We start from the raw sequence: 21751 nt of genomic DNA on the forward strand, positions 1-21751 counted from the left end.
ATTTACAGTTTCCATTTCAAATAATACTTCAACATGTGATTTGTTTATATAACTCTAATCTAGGCCTCAGATAAGGAACAAGATGAGCAGAAGTATGATAAACAATGACAGAAACATCCCTTTTTGTAGTGATTGTAATGAAGTCATCCAGATGGACTTCAATATGAGTTCCTTGATTGGGGCTGTTAATCTGGTATAATCAGGGAGCCCTGGCTGACAGATATGAACAGGAGTGTCAAAGGTTCTGTTCACTCTGAGAGGTGGCTCTGATGGAGCTGGAGCATTGTCAAGGACTTTCCCCGTGTGAAAAAAGGTCGACTTGGTGACGGGATACTGGCCTCTATGGAATTATTTCACCTTCCCTCAGTCATCTGCAACTCCACTGAAGAGACGGGATAGACCCAGAGGTGCATTTAGTGAGATGGGAAACTCCAACTCAAGGTTTATGAGTGAAAGTTACAGCTTGATATGGTCAAGTACCAGTCTTTCAGCAACCTTAGAACATCATGTTATTTGTTCACTGACAGGGTTCCTGGGGTTCAGTTCTTGTGGTCAGCTGAGGAGAACTTGGAGAGATCACCTACAAGGATCATTCCTTGTTTTCTACCATCTGCGTGCTCACTGGGAATATCTGAGATACCAATAGAGAGCAGAGTTACCTGACCTGATGAGCAATGGGAGAGTGCATCCTAAGAGACAGTGATCTATTCTGATTAGTCATCCTCTTAGTCTAATTGCAGATACTGAGTCAAACTTGAAGGACTTATGGGAGATAAAAGACATTTTCAGAACTGACAAGAGGTGGTAAGTCACCATTGTGCACCTTATCATACTTTACTACGGCTGCTAACATTAAAACAAACAGAATCACATGCATTGCATGTTGCAAGCCTAAGCATACATTTAATTCCACCCCCACCTCATCTCTCTATCTCTGAAAGCCAGGCATGCCAAGGTTCAGTTTACTTCCATCACGTGCAAATCATCAGCTGCTGGTGTAGAGATGGCCGGAAACCACCTTTGCTTCTCTGCCCCTGCCCCTTAATGTTTGGTGGTCTTTATTCCAGAAAGGTAAGAAAGAAGACACCTGTAAATGACAGTAATGGGGTACATTGAGTGGATGGATGGACAACATCAAAGGAGTGTCACTATGAAGGATGGGTGTGGCATTGTATAAAGTCTGTCAGTTTGAATGATCAGATGGGGATTTGAGAAAAAAATGCCTCGACAGAAAGGGATGAATGTACCTAAGTGAAGACAAACAAAACGAGGCAAACACATACTCACTTGACAGTTGCAAATCACATTTTCTTTGCCCAGCCAAAGAGTGAGACACAAGCACTTATTTCTCTTGCATGGACAAAAAACTGCCTGGTCTTTGATCATGCAATTTCTCCATGGTAACTTGAATACAAATAACACTCTTCTTCACATCTGAAAATTCATTCTTCAGAGCTCCATTCATTTTGTCTTACCCTCTATCTACTGCTTAGCATTATGGTACTGCCATCCTTTCAGGCAGATGGTATGGGGAAGGCTGAACTCTCACCTTAGGGTTATTGTCCCCACCCATACTTAGTCAGGAGCTTGGCCTCATCCATTCACACACAACAGGATTGTTAGAAATTCAAGTGTATCAGAGAAATCCGCTGGGTTCATTTGCACAACTCACAACTTATTCCCATGCTTCTCACAAGCCTGTGTAGATTTGCATCATTCATTCCTTTTATTTGATTGAATTTAATTAAGCATCAGATCAGTTAATACAACATTAATCAAGCCGCAATCATGATGAGGGGACTCAAAAATGTAACAATAGTAAAACATAACAACCAGAAATTAATGTTTGCTTTGTAGGCAATGGTACATGTTTCTCCAAACCAGTTGAAAGCAAGCCAAGAAACCACTTTGCATGGTAAGATTATTTAAACCGTGTATCTGTTCACAGGATGTGGGTGATGCTGGCTAGTCCAACATTTATTGGCAATTCCTAATCACCCAGAGGGCAATCAAAGGTCAACTACATGCTGTGCATCTCGAGTCACATAGTAGCCAGGTCACGTGGAGACAGCAGATTTCCTTCCCTAAAGGTTATTAGTGAATCAGTTGTTTTTTTTTCAAAATGAAAATCCATATTTGTTATATGTTCATCATTAGGCCAGCTGTTCATTCCAATTTTATTTTAATTGAATTCAAATTTTACCATCTGTCATGATGAAATTTAAACTTTCATACCAGAACTATAACCTAGAGTCTTAACTACTTATCCCAGTGACATTATCAATATGCCCCCATCTCCCCACATGTTCGAATATTGTAAATGAGTTTCCCCGCTGTGCTTCTCAGTAAGCGCAGAAATGTATTTATAACAAGATTATGAAGCAGTATGGCTTATTCTGTGACTAAAACATAAATGTCAACATGCTAAATTAAAGTTAAGTAAGCATCAGGTCAATTGATACAAAAGTTAATTATGCTGCAAAAATGTGGGTCAGTAGTTTCTGATATGGGAGAATATGTTTGGAGTTTGAAAATGATTGCATTCGTTTCTGTAAACTGTGTTTTAAATGTGATGCAAAAACGTGCATTTAAAGGAAATTTGACCAGGCAAAACTTTATGCCAATTCAGAATTTTACTATAGATTTGGCTAAATGATTGGGCAATGACAATGTACATGAATGTACTCTATAACAGAGAATGGAGAAGTTAATCAATTGAGAAACTTTATTTATCTTTCAGTTTCTCTTTTTTTTGTCAATTAGCTAATACAATTGCATTGTATTTTTATGCAAGGAATAACATTCCAAAGAGACCAAAACTATTATCTTTCTCGATGTATACTTTGTTTTTAATTCACTCATGAGAATTGAGTGTCACTGGCTAAGCCAGCATTTATTGCTGATTCGCAATTGCCCAATTGAACAGTCAACTGAGATAACAAGGTGTGGAGCTGGATGAACACAGCAGGCCAAGCAGCATCTTAGGAGCTGGAAAGCTGATGTTTTGGGCCTAGACCCTTCATTGCTGTGAGTTTGAAGACGCATGTGGGTAAGGACTGCCGTTTCCTTCCCTAAATGACATTGGTGAACTAGATGGGCCTTTACAAACAATCAACAACGGTTTTATGGTCATTGTTAATATACCAGTGGAAAAGTTTATACATTCCTGCTGTGTATTCCTTCTTTTCCCCAAATAATATTGTCTGATTCAGCTATTCAAGCCAACTTAATTGTGTATATGTGTTATATATACATATAAAACTATTTCTAAGTGTAACTTTAATTTCCACTATACAGTGTTTGTATACAAATCCATTTAGTAAAATAAAGTTCTCCTTGGCAGTGTCCCATCTTCAGGAAGGACTGAATGGCATTTGGCTGTGATTGGGTTGCTGCCAAGATAACGAAAAAGCTTGTTATAACAAGACATTGCTATTTATTAACTAAATAGACAGGCACTTCATACTGGTTTGATATGATTGTTCTTTTCCTCGTACTTTGATCTTCTTGAGGGTTTTTGTATAATCTATTCAGTGACTATTGAACTCAGCTTGACCTCCTTGGTGGAACAAGAATGTATTATAATTGTTTGCTAGTTTTAAGACGTTATCTAAATTTATATAATTCTTGGGTGGCTGATCTGTTTTAAGATGTGTTGGTCTGATTACATGTGTGCTTTTTAGTATAGGTCTCCTGCAAAAAATATTTTGCCTTTGAATGGTAAAGATGATGAAAATTTTAACCAGTTCTATCAACAGTCAATGAATGCATTAACTGTTAGTTAAATATTGCAAAAAGCTTGTTTTTGAAATGAATTCTTAGATCATGAATCTCAGGATGGCAGAATGGAGAAATTTTCTCATTTGCTAGGTGTTAGGATCAAAGGGCTGACTTTTCCCAGCTACCAGTTTGAAGGCTTGGAGGCAGAGGAGTTGGAAAAATTGAGGAGAGGGACCTACAATGTGATGGTTGCATCATGCATTCTGTCATTGGGAATCTAATCCACAAGTAGATTGAGAATTCGATTGATTGTCTACTCTATAGCGTGGGGCAATCAATTAAGCTGCTTTGGGATCCAATGATGGATGATTTTGTAACCTCATAAGCATCCTGCATCAGAGAAGTGCTTATCTATCACATTTGCTGGCTATGTACTAACTGGGGGCAGTTTCCATGCATCAAGCTGGGGTCTAGAGCTGGAGCCGCCATGGCCTATAGCCGAAGGCATGAACATGAAAGGGCCACAATCACATTCAAACCTAAACCATCACAGTGGATTCACTGATCTTGGCTATTTCCAAATGCATTTGCAGTCCAGTGAAGGTTCCTCCATGTTGAAGAGCCTTCATGGTCCCAGGCCTGTTTCAGCAGTGCCCACCTTCTTCTTGCCAGGCTGCGAATGCCCTCAAACTGTCAATGTCCTGATTGGATCTACAACATTGGAGATTACCCATAGTGAAAGCAGAGGCAGACAATTAGAAGGCCACCTGTCAGAAGATTGTTGAGACAATCTCACTGTCAAAAAATTCAGCATTATGGCCCTCATTTGGTTTCCTTAGAGATAGATTGCATAGACCAGATGTAGAATATTATTTTTACTAACTGTCAAAAGCAAAGGATTGGATTTTTCTGTGGGCTTCAGGAGCATGCTGTCAGAACCAAATGGGGCCCTACGTCCACACCTTTCAGCAGTAAGACCAGTTTAGCAATCTTCAAGTACCACCTGCTTAAGAAGTGTACAATAACATCTCTGAACAGGTTGATCAGAAAGTCTATAGTAGGAGGAATTAAATCAACCTATCCAACTGCAATTCTCTCTCCTCGGGCTCTATCCTTTATCCTATAATTTACTCCGTCCCCCATCCTCCTCCTTACATCCTGCAAGATAAGCTGATGTTTTCCCAGCTGCTATCAGTTCTGAGGAAGGGTCACTGCACCTGAAACATTAACTGACTTTTTTTCTTCACCGGTGCTGTCAGATCTGCTGAGCTTTTCCAGCAACTTCTGTTTTTGTACAGCAAGGAAGCCTGGGTCCACACCCCACCTGTTCCAGAGATATGCAGTGAGAAAATATCTACTCTGAGAAACTAAGGCCTCTTATGCTGTATTGGTAGCGTCCCTAATTTTGACCCAAGAGACCTGGGTTCAACTCCTATCTGCTTCCTTCGTGTTTGGTATAACTGAATTTCTCAGATTTTCTCATGCTCTGAGATGTCCCACTCAGGAAAATATGGTGTTAATGTCTATGGTGGTCACTCTCACCTCCCCTCTAGCATCTACCTCATGTTCAGAAAGAGAAACTGCAACATTTAACTTGTTGCTGTGCACCATTTTTAGTCACCAGTCTTCTTTAATTTAGCTTGCAACATTTATACTGTGAGTAGGTATCATTACAGAATGGACTTATTCTTGAATTAACTGAAACTCCAAAACAATATCTCTGCTTTAATTTCACCGAAATGCAAATGGCTGTGTAGCGAGTAACTGCCTGACTCAACAGCAATTGCATATGGTTAAACAGTCAATGACTTGGTGAGTGAAAACAATACAAGAAATAAGTGCATTGGGCTGCCCAAACTTGCTCCACCATTCAGTAGATTCATCTTTGATCAGATATCGGCCTCATCTCTCCTTTCCTAGACTGTTCCCCACAACTTGACTTTATTTTTGTTCAAGAAATTGACCGACTCCTGTTCACAATAATCATATTGTTGATTAATTAACAAATGCAGCACATTAATTTGATGAATAACACTCATGCTGGTGAGTAAGCAAGAACTCAATCGTGACCCAATAAGTCGAACAGACACTAGATGTGCTGCAGATCTTTTTACTACTATTTAAAAAGCTGTCTTTAGACTGATTTCAATTTTCACTAAATAAATATATTTTATGGATGACAGGTGTCAGAGTCTGAATCTTTTCAATTGTTTATTCAATAGGTATTGATATGTAAAAATGAAAAGTACACACACTGACATAATATGAAATCTCCCTGATCATGGTCATTAATCTCTGCATTATACGATTTATCTGACTGTGCTTTACTTTGTAGTTACTGTTGTTTACACCAGGGCTGTTTGAAACCCTCTGAGAATCAGTATTTATTGATGTTCAGTACACTAGAAACATACATTTAAATAAGTCACATGTGTACCTACACTTTGGAGATCCAGTAAATTGCTCGCAATACAGGATAATCATTATGTCCCTCTCCATCTAAAAATGCATGCATTTCTCAGTAAAATGTCATCTCCTTTCCTCTCTTTTGTACCTTAAGTGATGATGGCAAATGACACTTGATCGTTTCCTTTCATATTCTGTTGTGTAATTGTCCTTGCCTCTGCAACACAATGCAAGGCCTTGACATCGAGCAACAATGCCCCAGTTCATGGCCGTAGAATCACATTTTTTCCCTCATACATCAAAAGACATTGACAGCCCATTATGTACAGCCAGCATCTTGTAAAAATACCCGGTATGTACAACAATTTGAACGTCAGTATTTATTGATGTATGACAACTGGCTTGAAAATTTGGAATGAAAATATTATTTAGACCACGACCATTTAAGTCTCAGTCTTAAAAGTCAAGAGGCATTGTACAAAATCAATATGCCATTCATAGGTAAAATATTAGTAATTCCCTAAAGGTAGCTCTATTGCTAGTTTCCTCACTGCCCTGAGACTGTATGATATTTTCTCTATCATTTGCCTAAATGTGACAAAAAATGTTCCTCAAGAAAGACAAATGGCAGACAAATGCCTTGTAGATATCCTTCAATTCTGCCCCTGTACAGGACTGAATAGGTAAGCATGATTGGCATGCATTTGCACTTAACTTGCACTTAGACATACTGCTGCACGTCAGGAATGCTTTGCCCAAAACATATTCCCTAGAATCCCGAAATCAACACCTGGGAAGTATTAACAACGACAACTGAAATTGCTGGGAAAACTCAGCAAGTCTGTCTGGTAGCATCAATGGAGAGAAAGTAAAGTTGATGTTTTGCATCCAGTGACCCTTCTTCAGAAGTTCAGATGCATGTAAGGTGGACTGGGGAGGGGGAAGTAAATCATGGAGATGAAGCTGAGAGAGAGAAAAAACACAGTTGAATGCATAAAGGAATGGGTAAAGGTCAGCCTGGGGGCTCCATCGGTATTAATTGGGACCATTAGTAGTTCACAACAATGGTTTGACAAGACCTGGTGTGAGGGGGTTGGGGTAAGAACATGGAAGAAGGTACTCAGGTTTAAAATTATTTAACTCAATATTGAGTCATAAAGGCAGTAAAGTTCCCAAGTATGAAATGAGATATGCTTCTTCCCTCTTGCACCGAGCTTCACTTGAGTAGTGCAGCAAGCCTACGACAGAGATGTTGAACAGGAAACGCAGTGGTGTGTTGAAGTGGCAGGCAACAGAAAGCTCAAGGTCATTTTTGTGGTCAGAAAGTAGATATTCTGTAAAACAGTCACCAGTATGAATTTTGTCTGCTATTGTGAACAACAATTACTGTAGACTAGATTGAGTGAAGTGCAGGTAAATTGCTAATACATCTTGTGCCTTGGATAATGAGAAGGAAGCAAGTAAATGGGCAGGTGTTGCACATTCTGCCATGGCATGGAACGATATTGGGAATGGAGCAGCATTGGACAGAAGTATCCTGAGAAGAACAGTCCCTGCAGAAGGCTGACAAGGAAGAAGAGGGGAATACATATCTCATGGTGGCATCATGCTAAAGGTGCTGAAAATGGCAGCTGCTGGTCCTTTGGTGGGATGGTAAGTAAGGACTATGGACACTGTTGGTGTTATGGGAGGGAGGAGAAGGCGTGAGAGCCAAAGTACGGGAGGTAGGTCAGGCACCCCTAAGGACCTGTGAAACACAGTGATGAAGAATCCTCATTTGAAGGTGTAGGTAGATGTTTCAGAGGACCCATTGTAGGAACTAGCTTGATCGGAACAGATGTGACCGATACAGAGAAACTGGGAAACTAGAAGAGAGGCTGTACAGGAAGCAGAGTGTGAGGGTGCTTGGGAAGTATTGATTGGTGAGGAAGGGAACCATGGGAAAGTGAAAAATAGAATGTTAGCTGGCTACATTTCTTAGAAAACATGGAAAAACAAATCACTTTATCAATCAGGTCAAGCACCATCTTAGGAGCAGAAAAGCTAACGTTTTGGGCCTAGACCCTTCTTCAGAAACGGGGGAGGGGAAGGGGTTCTGAAATAAATAGGGAGAGAGGGGGAGGCAGATTGAAGATGGATAGAGGAGAAGATAGGTGGAGAGGAGACAGACAGGTCAAAGAGGTGCGGATGGAGCCAGGAAAGGTGAGTGTAGGTGGGGAGGTAGGGAGGGGATAGGTCAGTGCAGAGTGGATGGACAGGTCAAGGGGCTGTATTGAGGTTAGTAGGTAGGAAATGGGGATGTGGCTTGATTTGGGAGGAGGGGATAGGTGAGAGGAGGAACAGGTTAGGGAGGCAGGGAAGAGCTGGGCTGGTTTTGGGATGTAGTAGTGGGGAAGGGAGATTTTGAAGCCTGCCCCCAGACCACCTCCCTCACTGCCATCCCAGACCCCAAGAAGACTTTCCACATTGAGCAGATGTTCACCTACATACCTGCCAATGTGGTATACTGCATCCGCTGTACCCATTGTGGGCTCCTCTACATCGGGGAAACCAAGCAGAGGCTTGGGGACTGCTTTACAGAACACCTACACTTGGCTCGCACTAAACAATTGTACCTCCCAGTTGCGAACCATTTCAATGCCCCCTCCCATTCCTCAGATGACGTGTCCATCTGGGCCTCCTGCAGTGCCACAACGATGCCACCCAAAGGTTGCAGGAACAACAACTCATATTCTGCTTGGAACCCTGCAGCCCAATGGTATCAATGTGGATTTCACAAGCTTCATAATCTCCTCTCCCCCTCTGCATCCCAAAACCAGCCCAGCTCGTCCCTGCCTCCCTAACCTGCTATTAATCATGATGGTAGCAAAATGTTTTTGTGTAATTCAGGATTTTCCAGTTGACATTCTTGATAAAACACCTTTGCCACAATCCTTGTGTTTTAACTGAAAATATACAGCAAGCAGCAATAGATACAGCAGCATCTAAAGACAGATGATGGGTTTTGATGCTTTATATGTGTACAATTTCTCAGAATTGGTGAATAACATCCATCGAATACGCCGCTTCTTTTTGCCTTTTCAGATGCTATTTACTTTAAGCATTTTCTGGTTTTTGTTTCATATTTCCAGGGTTTACAATATTGCCTTTTTGTGTTTCTGAAGCACTAGCATATACTTTGGGGGTGAACTGAATTTTCCATAAGATGTATACAATTTGCATGTTTATTTTGTGTCCTGGACAAAAATAAAGGGTTAGTTGGGAACTTATTTACCTTTTACACAAAACTAGGCACGAACAACGGGGAAAAAGGAAACTTCAAGATGGATGTGGGGAGTGTGGAGAAGAAGACTGAAAGATGTTGGGCATAGGAGGAGCTACAGGTAGTTCTCTAATGTTATATTTGCATTCTAGTGTGACCTCGGGCTATAGAAAATTGTGCAATCGTGAATCGCCACAGAAAATCGTATTATAGGGAAATCACAATAGAAAATCGCTATACCTGTACAGCAAAAGGTTCGCGTTATCCAAAAGTGTCCACTATTAAGCAGGGATAGCAAGAACTGCTGATACTGGAGTCAGAGATAACACAGCTTGGAGCTGGAGGCCCACAGCAGGCCAGGCAGCATCAGAGGAGCAGGAAAGTTGATGTTTCGGGTCGGGATCCTTCTTCTACCCAAAACGTCATCTTTCCTGCTCCTCTGATGCTCCCCGACTGCTGTGTGCCTCCGGCTCAACGCTTTGTTTCCATTATTAATCAATCGCATTACAACCAATTTGTATTGATGAAACACATGTTATAGAACAGCTACCTGTAAAACAAGAGGAAGTTGTAAAATAAAGTGTCGGGGACACTGAGGTTTTGGGATGGTGGGAGAAGGGAATGACGAACACTGCAAAGAGGAGAGAACTGTTTTAAACCTGTCAACAAGGGAATACACAGTTAACTAGCATCCAAGTAAGCTTTAAAGTCATAAATTATTTGTAAATCAGTGTGGAATCTTGATTTTAGGACTATGCAAGGTCATGAGCTACTAAACCTGGAAAAAATATAGTGACTCCTGATGTAATGAATGTAAATTCTTACAGTACAGATAGAGGCCTTTTGGCTTTTTGAATCTGCACTAACCGTCTGTAGGGGCTTCCAGTTGGTGCAGTACATCTTGCATTAACAGCTGCAACCGTGTGTTAGTGGATGAGAGAATAAACATTTATATTGGTGGAAGGATTGCTGATCTTGTGAGTAAATTTGTTTTGGGTGGTGTTGAGCATCTCACTTCTTCATTTCTGGTATGTTGATGACTCTATTCGTGCAATTTCCTGTTTTAACTCTCAATTTAAATGTTCCATCAACGTTCTTTTCTAACGCCCACTCTCTTTATTCAGCTTCATATGGTCCAGCTCAAACTTTTAATTTCTTCAGCTTCCCCACCTCCATCCTCAGGATAGCTGACTCATTAAGATTGCACTGACTCTGTCTATCACGTTGCACCTATTATGATGGTGCAAAATCCATATCAGGTCTTGGTGTATGGTTTCCTATTTCCCCAGCCAAGGACTTGCCCCAACTTCCCCACAAAGACGACAGGGCCCTTGTCCATGTCTGTCTAAATCACGCAGATTTGCTCTTATCCATTCAGCCCCTCCCAGAACCACAATAAATTTTCCCTTGTTCTTGACTACCGCCACATCAAACTCTTTATTCAACCACACTCTCTGCTGTATCCACCATCTCCAGCCTGATGTCATCACCAAGTGCCCCTCCACTTTCACCTTACCAAAGGGATTACTCTCTTGTAACAGCCTAGTCAACTCTTCAATCATCTTCAACACATTTTACCTTTCCAGCACCTTGCCATGCAAACACAGGAGAAGTAACTCCTGACCTTTCACTTCCTCTCTCCTTAAGGATGCATAATGTTAAACTTCAGGTTGTTTGGACAGAATCTACACACACATATACAATTCTGCTCAGTGTTTTATTTCAATGTACACATCAAAAACATCCAAAGCACTGATTGCTAGTCCCTATATGCACATCTGTCAAGTTTTCACCCAATTATCCCCTAAATAACATACAGCCTGTTCCCTTGTTGCATTTGGTCTCAGGCTCCCTCATTGATTGTTTTAGCATCCAAAGCATTCAACACCCTTTCCAAGCGAAACAGTAATTTATTTAAAGCAAAATGCCAGAAATTTGAAACAAATACAAAAGTGCTAGAGAAACTCAGCAAGTCTGGCAGCATATGTAGAGTCTAGTGTTTAGTATACTGCATACAACGCTTGCAATGCAGTCTGATCTACCTTGAATACAATAATGCATAAATAAAAACACGAAAGAACTACAGATGCTGGAAGCCAGAAACAGAAGCAGAAATTGCTGGAAAAAGATCGGCAGCTCTGGCAGCATCTGTGGAGAGAAATCATAGTTAACATTTCTAGTCCAGTGATCAAAACTGAATGTAGCTGGAAAAAGTTGTTTTGCATGCAGGAGACAGGTTGGAGGGAGGGGTCAAGGAGTAAATAGGGAGATAGGAGATAGAGCCCAAAGAGAGAGAGGGTCAGTTAGACAGACAAAGGAGTGGCTAACAATCAGCCTAGGAGAATGAATGCCTGCTAACAGGGACTGTTAATGGCTAACAATGTGTAGTGTGTAATAGCTTACCACACGATAACAAGGCCTGGAGTGTAGGGTTTGGGTTAAGGACATGGAAAAGGTGCCTCAAACCCTAAAACTGTTAGACTTGATATTGAGTCCAGAATGTTGTAGAGTTCCCAAATAGAAATGAGCAAAAATGAATAATGCGCATGAGCTAATCACTGTGCAGACCACTTATGTTCAAGCTATTTTGATTTTAACTCATTTTCTCTTGCTTTGACTTTCAGATGGCCAGCCCTATCATTCACACTTCTAGGGGACACAGCTTTTGTTTCTTCACTTGCCCTATTTCTGCTCCCTTTAGTTTTGAGCCATTGACAACTTTGTCATTTAATCTTTCTCATTTTCTATCCTGTCACAGAGCGACAAAAAAATCCTGAAACTGCCAAAACAACAGTACCAGTGAAAGAAGACTGTCGCATCGGATACAAAGGTGGGAAGAGGCTGCAGTGGAAAAGTGTCCATGGCCATTGTTGGTTGAGACATAACCAAAACCTGACTATCGATCAATCAAGATCGTATGGACAATGATGATGAACCAACAAGTCCTCTTGGCAGTGAGCAAAAATGGTCACAAAAACAATGTTCTTAACCTGGATGCCATCAGTCAAGAGATAATGGGAACTGCAGATGCTGGAGATTCCAAGATAATAAAATGTGAGGCTGGATGAACACAGCAGGCCAAGCAGCATCTCTGATGAAGGGTCTAGGCCCGAAACGTCAGCTTTTGTGCTCCTGAGATGCTGCTTGGCCTGCTGTGTTCATCCAGCCTCACATTTTATTATCTTGCCATCAGTCAAGTTCCTTTGTTTTTATCCTAAGTCACCTACTTCTTACGCTAAGGAAATTGTGGCAGTGACATTATATGGCTCCAGAGCTTTCAGAGAAAGCTCTGACATATTGCCAGATGAATTCCAGAAAAACATCAAGAACAACACCAAGAGTTGTTCGATCAAAACTCATGCCCAGTAAATTTCTAGGCTCCCTGGATTATGGTCCAATTAATTGGATGCTCAAGAAAAACCATATCAAACCTGCAAATGTTTTCTGATAGCATGACTACAATATCTTGAGTGGAAGATCTGAAACAGATACCTTCAAAATCTAAGATAACAAAGTGTGGAGCTGGATGAACACAGCAGGCCAAGCAGCATCTCAGGAGCACAAAAGCTGACATTTCGGGCCTAGACCCTTCATCAGAGCAAACGAGCATCAGAGCATCCGGGCCCAAAACATCAGCTTTTGTGCTCCTGAGATGCTGCTTGGCCTGCTGTGTTCATCCATCTTCACACTTTGTTATCTTGGATTCTCCAGCATCTGCAGTTCCCATTATCTTTGACCTTCAAAATCCAAACTGGGATTAAAGAAGGCAATACATTCCTATAACATTTACAATATACCTGAAGATATTCACTTCAACAAATACCAACTGTCCTCTGGTGTCAGGATTCTCTTCCTGAAAAGGTGGTAGAAGCAGAGATTTTGAATTCTTTGATAGATTTTTATTAAGAATGGGAGTGATAAGTGATCTGGATAGCCAGGAATGCAGATTTGAGATTTTAATCAGATCAGTTGTGATTTTAGTAAAGAACTGAACAGGCTCTCGGGGGTAAATCATCTATCTGTGCTCCTAATTTATGCATTTATATGTATGTACTAAATAGCATCTAGATGGAAAACTCTTTTATGTCAGTCATCATCTTCCAAATGATTAATTTCTCATAACAATTACATAGTTTCCTGGGGCTATTCCTGCTAAGATCCTGTGCTGAATGACATAGAAGCTACAACTTAATTACAGCCAGTAACGATGTTGCTCCAGACAAAAGCATCAGGATCCTAAGCAGCAATGCACAGCAACAAGAAGTAATTAGAAACATACTATGCCAAGCAGAAGCTGCTGCCAAGATTCCAGGCTGAATTCATTGGTAGTGACTTTGCTCTTCTTGAATATGGCTGTTGCCATGCGTTTTGGAAGAGTTTGAGAATAATCATGTGGGGAACACATGTTACCATAATACTACAAATCTTTTCAGTCATCCTAAAAATGAGAAGAATAGTTTGAGGAATGGTTTGAATCAAACAATCATTTCAAGGATTGTGTTTTCTTGACCACAGAATACACTTCAAATGGAAATTGTAAAGGATGGGATTTTCTCCTTTTTACTTAACACTATGCCAATTCTTTGGCTCTTTTTCAATTACGTTTTGTTTGTTTTTCTATTAGAGCAGGAAATGAGTTCATCTGCTAGAATTTAATTAAGTAAACATATTTTTCCTCCTCACAATGCCAAATGCATTTGAGTAAAAAGGAAGCAAGTGAATGGAATTGTGGATTGATTTTATAGAATGTGTCAGGGTAGGGGATCTCGTGCCAAGCTTCATTAGTTAGATGTTTTTTCTCACACTTCTCAGCCCGATAGATTATATGCTTTATGATTTTTAATTAATCTATTCATGTTTCTGAAGGGATGTTCACCTTTGTAAAAGGCAGTGTGTGTTCTGTCCTTCGTTACTGTGTCAACAGATGTCCACTGTACTTTGGCAGACTGATTGAAAACAGCTTTAAAAATTAAATAATATAAAAAGAGGCATTACAACTCACCCACAGACTGGTATGAACAAAAACTGGCATTTATCATATTATTATTTCTCCCTCTCAACCTCTCCCCTGGCATGAGGTGTAGTGTCAATATCATGGATTCAAGTTTAAACTTCGATGAGTTGGCAATGCTGTTAAATATTCAGTTTGTTTCGTTAATTACTCTTCTACAAGAATTGAACAAACATGGTTAGTGTGAGACCTGGTATCATTCTTGGCTTTCTTCCAACCTCTCAGCCTGGCTTGACTAGTTCTATATCATTTGCTTAGTAAATGTGCCTAGGATTTAAAATCCAAAGTGGATCTTGAACAAAGAGTCACAGAATGATGCAGCATAGAGCATTTGGGTCATAATGCCTAAACCATAATAGTATAGATTTCAATAAAATTCCATCGCATGACCCAGTGTTCCTTTGAGGAAAATTAAGTATTTTGGAGAAAAAACATTTTTAACATGTAACTTCACCGTTTAGCAGTTTTGTATAATCTTCTTGGGGCCAAAGACTATATAGCAGAATTTTAACTGTAGCTCCCAAATTTGTGTGCAAGCAAGAGTGTCATGTTACTTTGTTTATTTTTGGCAGTGTCCAATTCTGCCTCCTGACTGATCTGATTGGTTCCATCAGGTTCCACTCCTGCCCTTCCAACAATATTCTTTTCCAGCTTGCAACTCATTTGATTTATTTTAACACTTACAATTCACTCATTATGAAATACATAACACTATCGGGTGAAATAAAGTTATTCTTTTTAATATATGTAAAACCATACACTTGACTTCTCTGCAATTACCCGAAGACAACCTCACTGTCCAGGTGACAACTCATACTTTTTTGAAAGAGAGAATCATGAATGCAATCCTGAAGGATCTCGAACATTCAAAGTAACAGTCCTGTAATGCTGTTAAAGAGGAGTCACAGCACCACCCCTTTTTAAAATGAAAGCTTCCATGATAAAACAGATTTTTTGGGAGACGTGAACATTGCAACTTGGGGTGATATGAAAAGAGTTCATGACTACCTTCCTCTACATGGTCAGTTCCCAATCTGAACTGTATTGGTATGAGGAATTGTTGAGCTATTTCTCTTGTGCATACCTTAATGGTTTGTTTCAGAGATAAATTGGCAAATGACCAAAAATAGACCATACATCTGAACACTCAGCTGAGAACTGATTCATTTCTAAGGCAACATGATATAAGAGGAAGGAATTAAAATGAATTTATAGCACTGAACTTTCACTGTTTCTTCAGAAACAGGAATCTTGCTATCAGTGGATCTCTAAAAAAAACTTAGCAGTTTAAAACTTAAGACGACCTTTAGCATTCATTTCTGATTTTGTTGATTTGGTTGGGCAATACTTGATTAAACAGCTTGCAATGCTGACCTCATCTGTAGAAACTGGCAGAACAAAATAATAAACTCGCCAGCATGAGACTTATCAACTTCCACGGGTTCTGCCAGGACCGTACTGCAGCTTATCTCATGGAGGTCTGTGAGAATACTGTATGGGGGTGGGGACTGGGGGAAGGGAATGAATAAGCATGTTAATTGTACTCCAGTTTTCTCTTTTCCTTATGCAGTACAGGCAGTAACGTGGAGAAGGTACATCTATTTCATGGTATTTTCTGAAAAAAAAAGTAGGATACTGAAGCACCCACGAACCTTAATTATCCAAAATCTTCACTAATGGATTGATCCATAATAGAATAAAATATCCAGACCAAGAAACAGCTTAGTTCTTCAATTTTATGTTCTTTTTATCTGAATACTCATCCAATTCCCTTCTAAAGTATGTGCTGAATATTTCTGGAAAGTAGCTAAGAGCCAATTCTGGACAGTTTCATGGAGGGTTCCTCTCCACCAGGTCTAGCAGATTTTCTCACACTATCTCCCCAAACTCACCTCATTAATTGTACAGCATGCCCATATGATATCCTACTCAGCATGTTCTCCCACTCACCATGGCAGAATTACTCAGTGCTGCTGGGGTAGACGAGGATTCCTGGCATCGTGCCATAACTAAAACATAGCTATGCACCAGATCAAGCATCAAAAGCCCCTAGCTGCCCTGCACAGTTTACGACGTTTGCCCCAGACATGGCTGATAAGGGAAGATTTTCACCCTGCTTCGTAGACCAGTGTCTGGAGGTCCTGGTGGAGACATGGTGCAGAGGAGGACTGTCCTAATGTCCCAAGTCTACAGTACAAGATCATGCCAGCTTGACCTGAGGTTGCCAACTGACTCAATGCAGGATTCATGCTAAAGAGAAATGCTTAGTATAGCAAGAAGAAGAAGGTCAATGTGCAATTCAATGTCACAAAGTTCTCTCTGCTACCAAGGCTCAGTGTACAACTATCACAATTGCATGCAATATCTCCTCTTACTCATTCACACTCACTCAGTCCCTTAAAAAGATTTTTAACCCTGTATAGCCTCTATGCTATCTTACTCAGTCACTTGTGACACCTCACCACCTTTCACCAAACTGTGTTGGCAATAACAGCGGTGCCAGCTACTTTCATGTCACTCAAACGCCCCTATTCCAAGAGAAGACATTCCATAATAGGATGGAGAGAGAGCTGGGGGGTGGGACAACATGTGATATTTGGCCCCTCACACATGTGGACTGAGATCGCTCATGTGGTGATTCTGAAGCTTCCATATTTCAGCAACCAAGTAAGAATGAATACCAGATTAATGTACAAAACCCTACCCATTGTTCATGATGTATTCTCTCTTTTGTCTCCTGTAGGCACAAGTGGCATCTGCACAATTCCTTCCTGCAAAAGGGTGGGTCTACTGAAAAAAAAAGCTCCTCTAAATCTAAGGAAGAAACTACAAATCTCTGAGGATACAATGGCAAAGCTGCGCCTACCCCCTCAACCAGCCTAGAGACTTATACCTCGAAAGGTATGTTTGATAGATTAGAGTCGGGGCCATACGGTGATGAGCACAGCACTGCCACACATCTGAAGCTGGTCAGGAAGAAATGCCTCACGCTGCTAGCACTCCGAGGTCTGCTGGAGACCAGACACTAGCTCAGCCCCAGGCAGAAGTGGACTCAATGGTATTGATTAAGAAGCTTGCTAGTCTACTTAACCCCCAAAGAAAAGTAGCATTTAGTTTTATAATGCGGGAAATGTGGCATCTAATTTTTGCACAGTAACTTTTACAAACAACAGTGTGGTAATGACCAAATACTTTTTATTTTGGGATGTTAATTGGAAAAAAATCTTAGCCAGGCCAAAATCATATTTTCACTATTCCCCTTTGAAATAATGGCACAAGAACTATCCTAGATGACAGACTCTCTCGATTTAACATGTCATCAAAAACTGCACCTTCAGCACTCCTCCAGTACCCTACTGAACTATCAGCCAAAATAGTGATGTTCTTTTCCTGGAGCTGGACTTGAACCCATAACCACTGTCTGTCTTTGGGAGCTAAATGTAGTTTTGATAGACGTAATGATACTAAAATGAGAGCAAGCTTTTGCAGATGCTGGAAATGTGAACTAAAGAGATACTGATAAAAAAGCTCAAGCAGCACTTCTGGAGAGCAAAACAGAGTTAACAAGGAATTTTAATTCAGAGCTGAAACAAGGTCAGTTAAGATACCTAAAGATGTTGCCATGTCAGAAAGCAGGTAGACACTGCTGACTTCCACGTTCACAATGAGCTCATGAGCATGTGGGAAATCTCTGTGGACAGGTTTGATTGTTGCATTTGTCAACTCACTGCGTATTGTTATGAACTGTAGGACTTTACAAGATTGTGATGAGAGATAATGGGAACTACAGATGCTGGAGAATTCAAGATAACAAAATGTGGGGCTGGATGAACACAGCAGGCCAATTGGCCTGCTGTGTTCATCCAGCCCCACACTTTGTTATCTTGGACTTTACAAGATTGTTAGCTTTTAAAATGTCTCCTGGTTGCCATGAGTGTGAAAGTCAAATGAAAACCTTATTACATTCAAGTGGCAATTTTCTTACCTTTCTATAGTAACTCAGAGTATCGGACAGCTCTTTGTGCGAGCTGGGGATGTGGAATAAGCAATTACTACCGTGTGGATGAACAAAGCTGCTCTTGCTGTAGGGTAGCAGGATACTTGTCAAAGTTTAAAGATCCTTCTGAGGAAGGGTCACCGGATCTGAAATGTTAACTCTGTTTTTTTCCTTCACAGATGCTGCCAGACCTGCTGAGCTTTTCCAGCAAATTTGTTTTTGTTCTTGTAAAAGTTTTTTTGCTGTTTCTTCCACTCTTGCCATTTACCTCAAGGTTGAAGACTACTTGTTGGACTATGGGCAACAATGACAATGACCGCATTCTAGCTTCAAAATAAAGTCTGTGGTACAGAGACATTGAGATTAGAAGTTGCGGTTTAACACTGATGGTGTAGGAGCCAGGAATTTCCATTGCGAATCTGCACTGCCTTTCAACATGGAACATGTGAGCAGGACTCAGTGGACACCTCACTCAACTTCAGCTGTTTGATGCAGATGTCTGTAGACTACAGAATAACTGGAAGGGCAACATACAGCAGACCAGGATAATAAAATGTGAGGCTGGATGAACACAGCAGGCCAAGCAGCATCTCAGGAGCACAAAAGCTGACGTTTCGGGCCTAGACCCTTCATCAGATGAAGGGTCTAGGCCCGAAATGTCAGCTTTTGTGCTCCTGAGATGTTGCTTGGCCTGCTGTGTTCATCCAGCCTCACATTTTATTATCTTGGATTCTCCAGCATTTGCAGTTCCCATTATCCCTGATACAGCAGACCAGAGCTTGTCAAATCCGAACAAGTGTGGAAATTGTTGAGAGTCTGGAAGAGGATCGGACAGATGGACAGTGTCTTCTGTCAGCTGGTTCATGGCAATGAGAGAAGATGAAGCAATTCATATCTGTCTCAAAAGCATCAATTCTCAAATTTTATTAATGGTTCATAATTAAGCAGGATACCAAGCAACAGAAAAAATGATTGGGCTGACTAGAGAAAAAGTTTCTGGACTGAGATGGCCCCTGATATTGATGACTACGGTTCAAATTATGAGAGGTCTACCTCAGTACGCAGGGAAGCAATTCACTCCAGGTTGAATTGGCTTGAATTATGTTCACTGTCATTCAGTGAATAAAGGGGGTTCACACAAAAACTATAACTTTTTAAAATTCGCTCATAGGATGTCAGTATTGTTAGCTGGGCTAGCATTTATTGCCTGTCTCTAGTTACCCAGGGGAAAGTGATGATGAGTTGTCTCTTGAATCACTGCAGTTGATGTGCTGTAGGTAAATACACAATGCCATTAGGGAGGTAATTCCAGGACTTTGACTCAGTGACAGTAATGGAATGGTGAGTAGCTTGGAGGGGAACTTGCAGTTGGTGGTGATCCAACGTATCTGTTGCCCTTGCCCTTTCTAGTTGGAAGTGGAAGTGAGTTTGGAAAGTGCTGTCTAAGGTGAATTTCTAACAGAATTAGACAGGGTAGCTGCAGGTGGTATTGTCCTGATGGCAAGAGGACCAACAACAGGGGTTACAATATAAGGATATGAGGTAACCCATTTAGGCCTGCGTTGAGGAAGAGAAAATTCTTCAACCAGAGATGGTGAGCCTGTGGTGTTCACTATCACAGAAAGCAGTCAAGGCCAGGGCAGTGTGTGATTTCAAGAAAGAGTTGGATAGAACACACAGGGCTAAAAAGATAAAGGAAATGAGAGAGAAAAAAAAGAAACAGGAACAGATTATTAAACTAGCCTGAAGAACTGAATAGCCTTCTTCTGTTCCTTTTTTGATGTTCAATGTGTTTATGCAACTGAAGGTGTGGTGAGGTAATGAAAAGTAAAGTTCTGGTTTCCCTGCTAAAGGAAGGATGTTGTGAATCTTGAAAACGTTCAGAAAAGATTTACAAGGATGCTGAGATAACAGGGTGTAGAGCTAGATGAACCCTGCAGGCCAAACAGCATCAGAGGAGGAGAAAGGCTGATGTTTTGAGCCTAGATCCTTCTTCAGAAATGGGGGAGGCAAAGTGGGTTCCGAAATAAGTAGGGAGAGAGGGGAGGGGGATAGAAGATGGATAGAGGACAAGGTAGGTGGAGAGGAGACATACAGGTCAAAGAGGCGAGGATGGAGTCAGTAAAGGTGAGTGTAGGTGGGGAGTTAGGGAGGAGATATGTCAGTCCAGGGAGAATGGACAGGTCAAGGGGGCCAGATGAGCTTAGTAGGTAGGAGATGGAGGTGCGGCTTGAGGTGGGAGGAGGGGTTAGGTGAGGGGAAGGACAGATTAGGGAGGTGTGGACAAGTTGGGCTGCTTTTGGGATGCAGTGGGGCGGAAGGGAGATTTTGAAGCTTGTGAAGCCCACATTGATACCATTGGGCTGCAGGGTTCCCAAACGGAATAGGAGTTGCTGTTCGTACAGCATTCGGGTGGCATCGTTGTGGCACTGCCGGAGGCCCAGGATGGACATGTTGTCTGCAGAATGGGAGGGGGTGTTGATATTGTTCGTGACTGGGAGGTGCTATTGTTTAGTGCAAACTAAGCGTAGTTGTTCTGCAAAGTGGTCCCCAAGCCTCCGCTTGGTTTCTCCAATGTAGAGGAGGCCGCAATGAGAACAGCAGATGCAGTATACCACATTAGCAGATGTGCAGGCGAACATCTGCTTGAGGTGAAAAGTTTTATAGGGGCCTGGGTTGGCGGTGAGGGAGGAGGTGTAGGGAGCAAGAGTAGCACTTCCTGTGGTTGAAAGGGAAGGTGCCAGGTGTGGTGGGGCTGGAGGGAGTTTGGAGCAGACAAGGAGGTCACGGAGAAAGTGGTCCCTCCAGAAAGCATATAAGGGTGGGGAGTGAAAAATGTCTTTGGTGGTGGTGTTGGATTGCAGATGGCGGAAGTGTCGGAGGATGATGTGTTGGATCCAGAAGTTGGTGGGATGGTACATGAGGATGAGGGAGATTCTGTTTTTGAAAACACCCTCCTCCCTCTGGAAAAACCTCAGTGGGTCTCTCTCCCACTGCACTTCTCCACCTATCTTCTCTTCTGTCCATTTTCTATCCACCTCTCCTTCTCTCCCTATTTATTTCAGAACCCCCTTCCCCTCCCCCATTTCTGAAGAAGGGCCTAGGCCCAAAATGTCAGTCTTCCTGCTCCTCTGTGCTGCTTGGCCTGCTGTGATCATTCAGCTTCACACCATGTTATCTCAGACTCTCTAGCATCGGCAGTTCCTACTATCTGGGTAAATGAATGGGAAGGGTTGAGAGAGATATGGACAAAATGCTGGCAAATGGAACAAGGTTAATTTAGGATAATTGGTTAACATGGATGAGTTGGACCAATTGGTTTGTGTCCATGTTGTACGGCGCAATTACTCTATGA

This window comes from Stegostoma tigrinum, chromosome 13 (genome assembly GCF_030684315.1).
Source record: "Stegostoma tigrinum isolate sSteTig4 chromosome 13, sSteTig4.hap1, whole genome shotgun sequence".
Taxonomy (NCBI): Eukaryota; Metazoa; Chordata; class Chondrichthyes; order Orectolobiformes; family Stegostomatidae; genus Stegostoma; species Stegostoma tigrinum.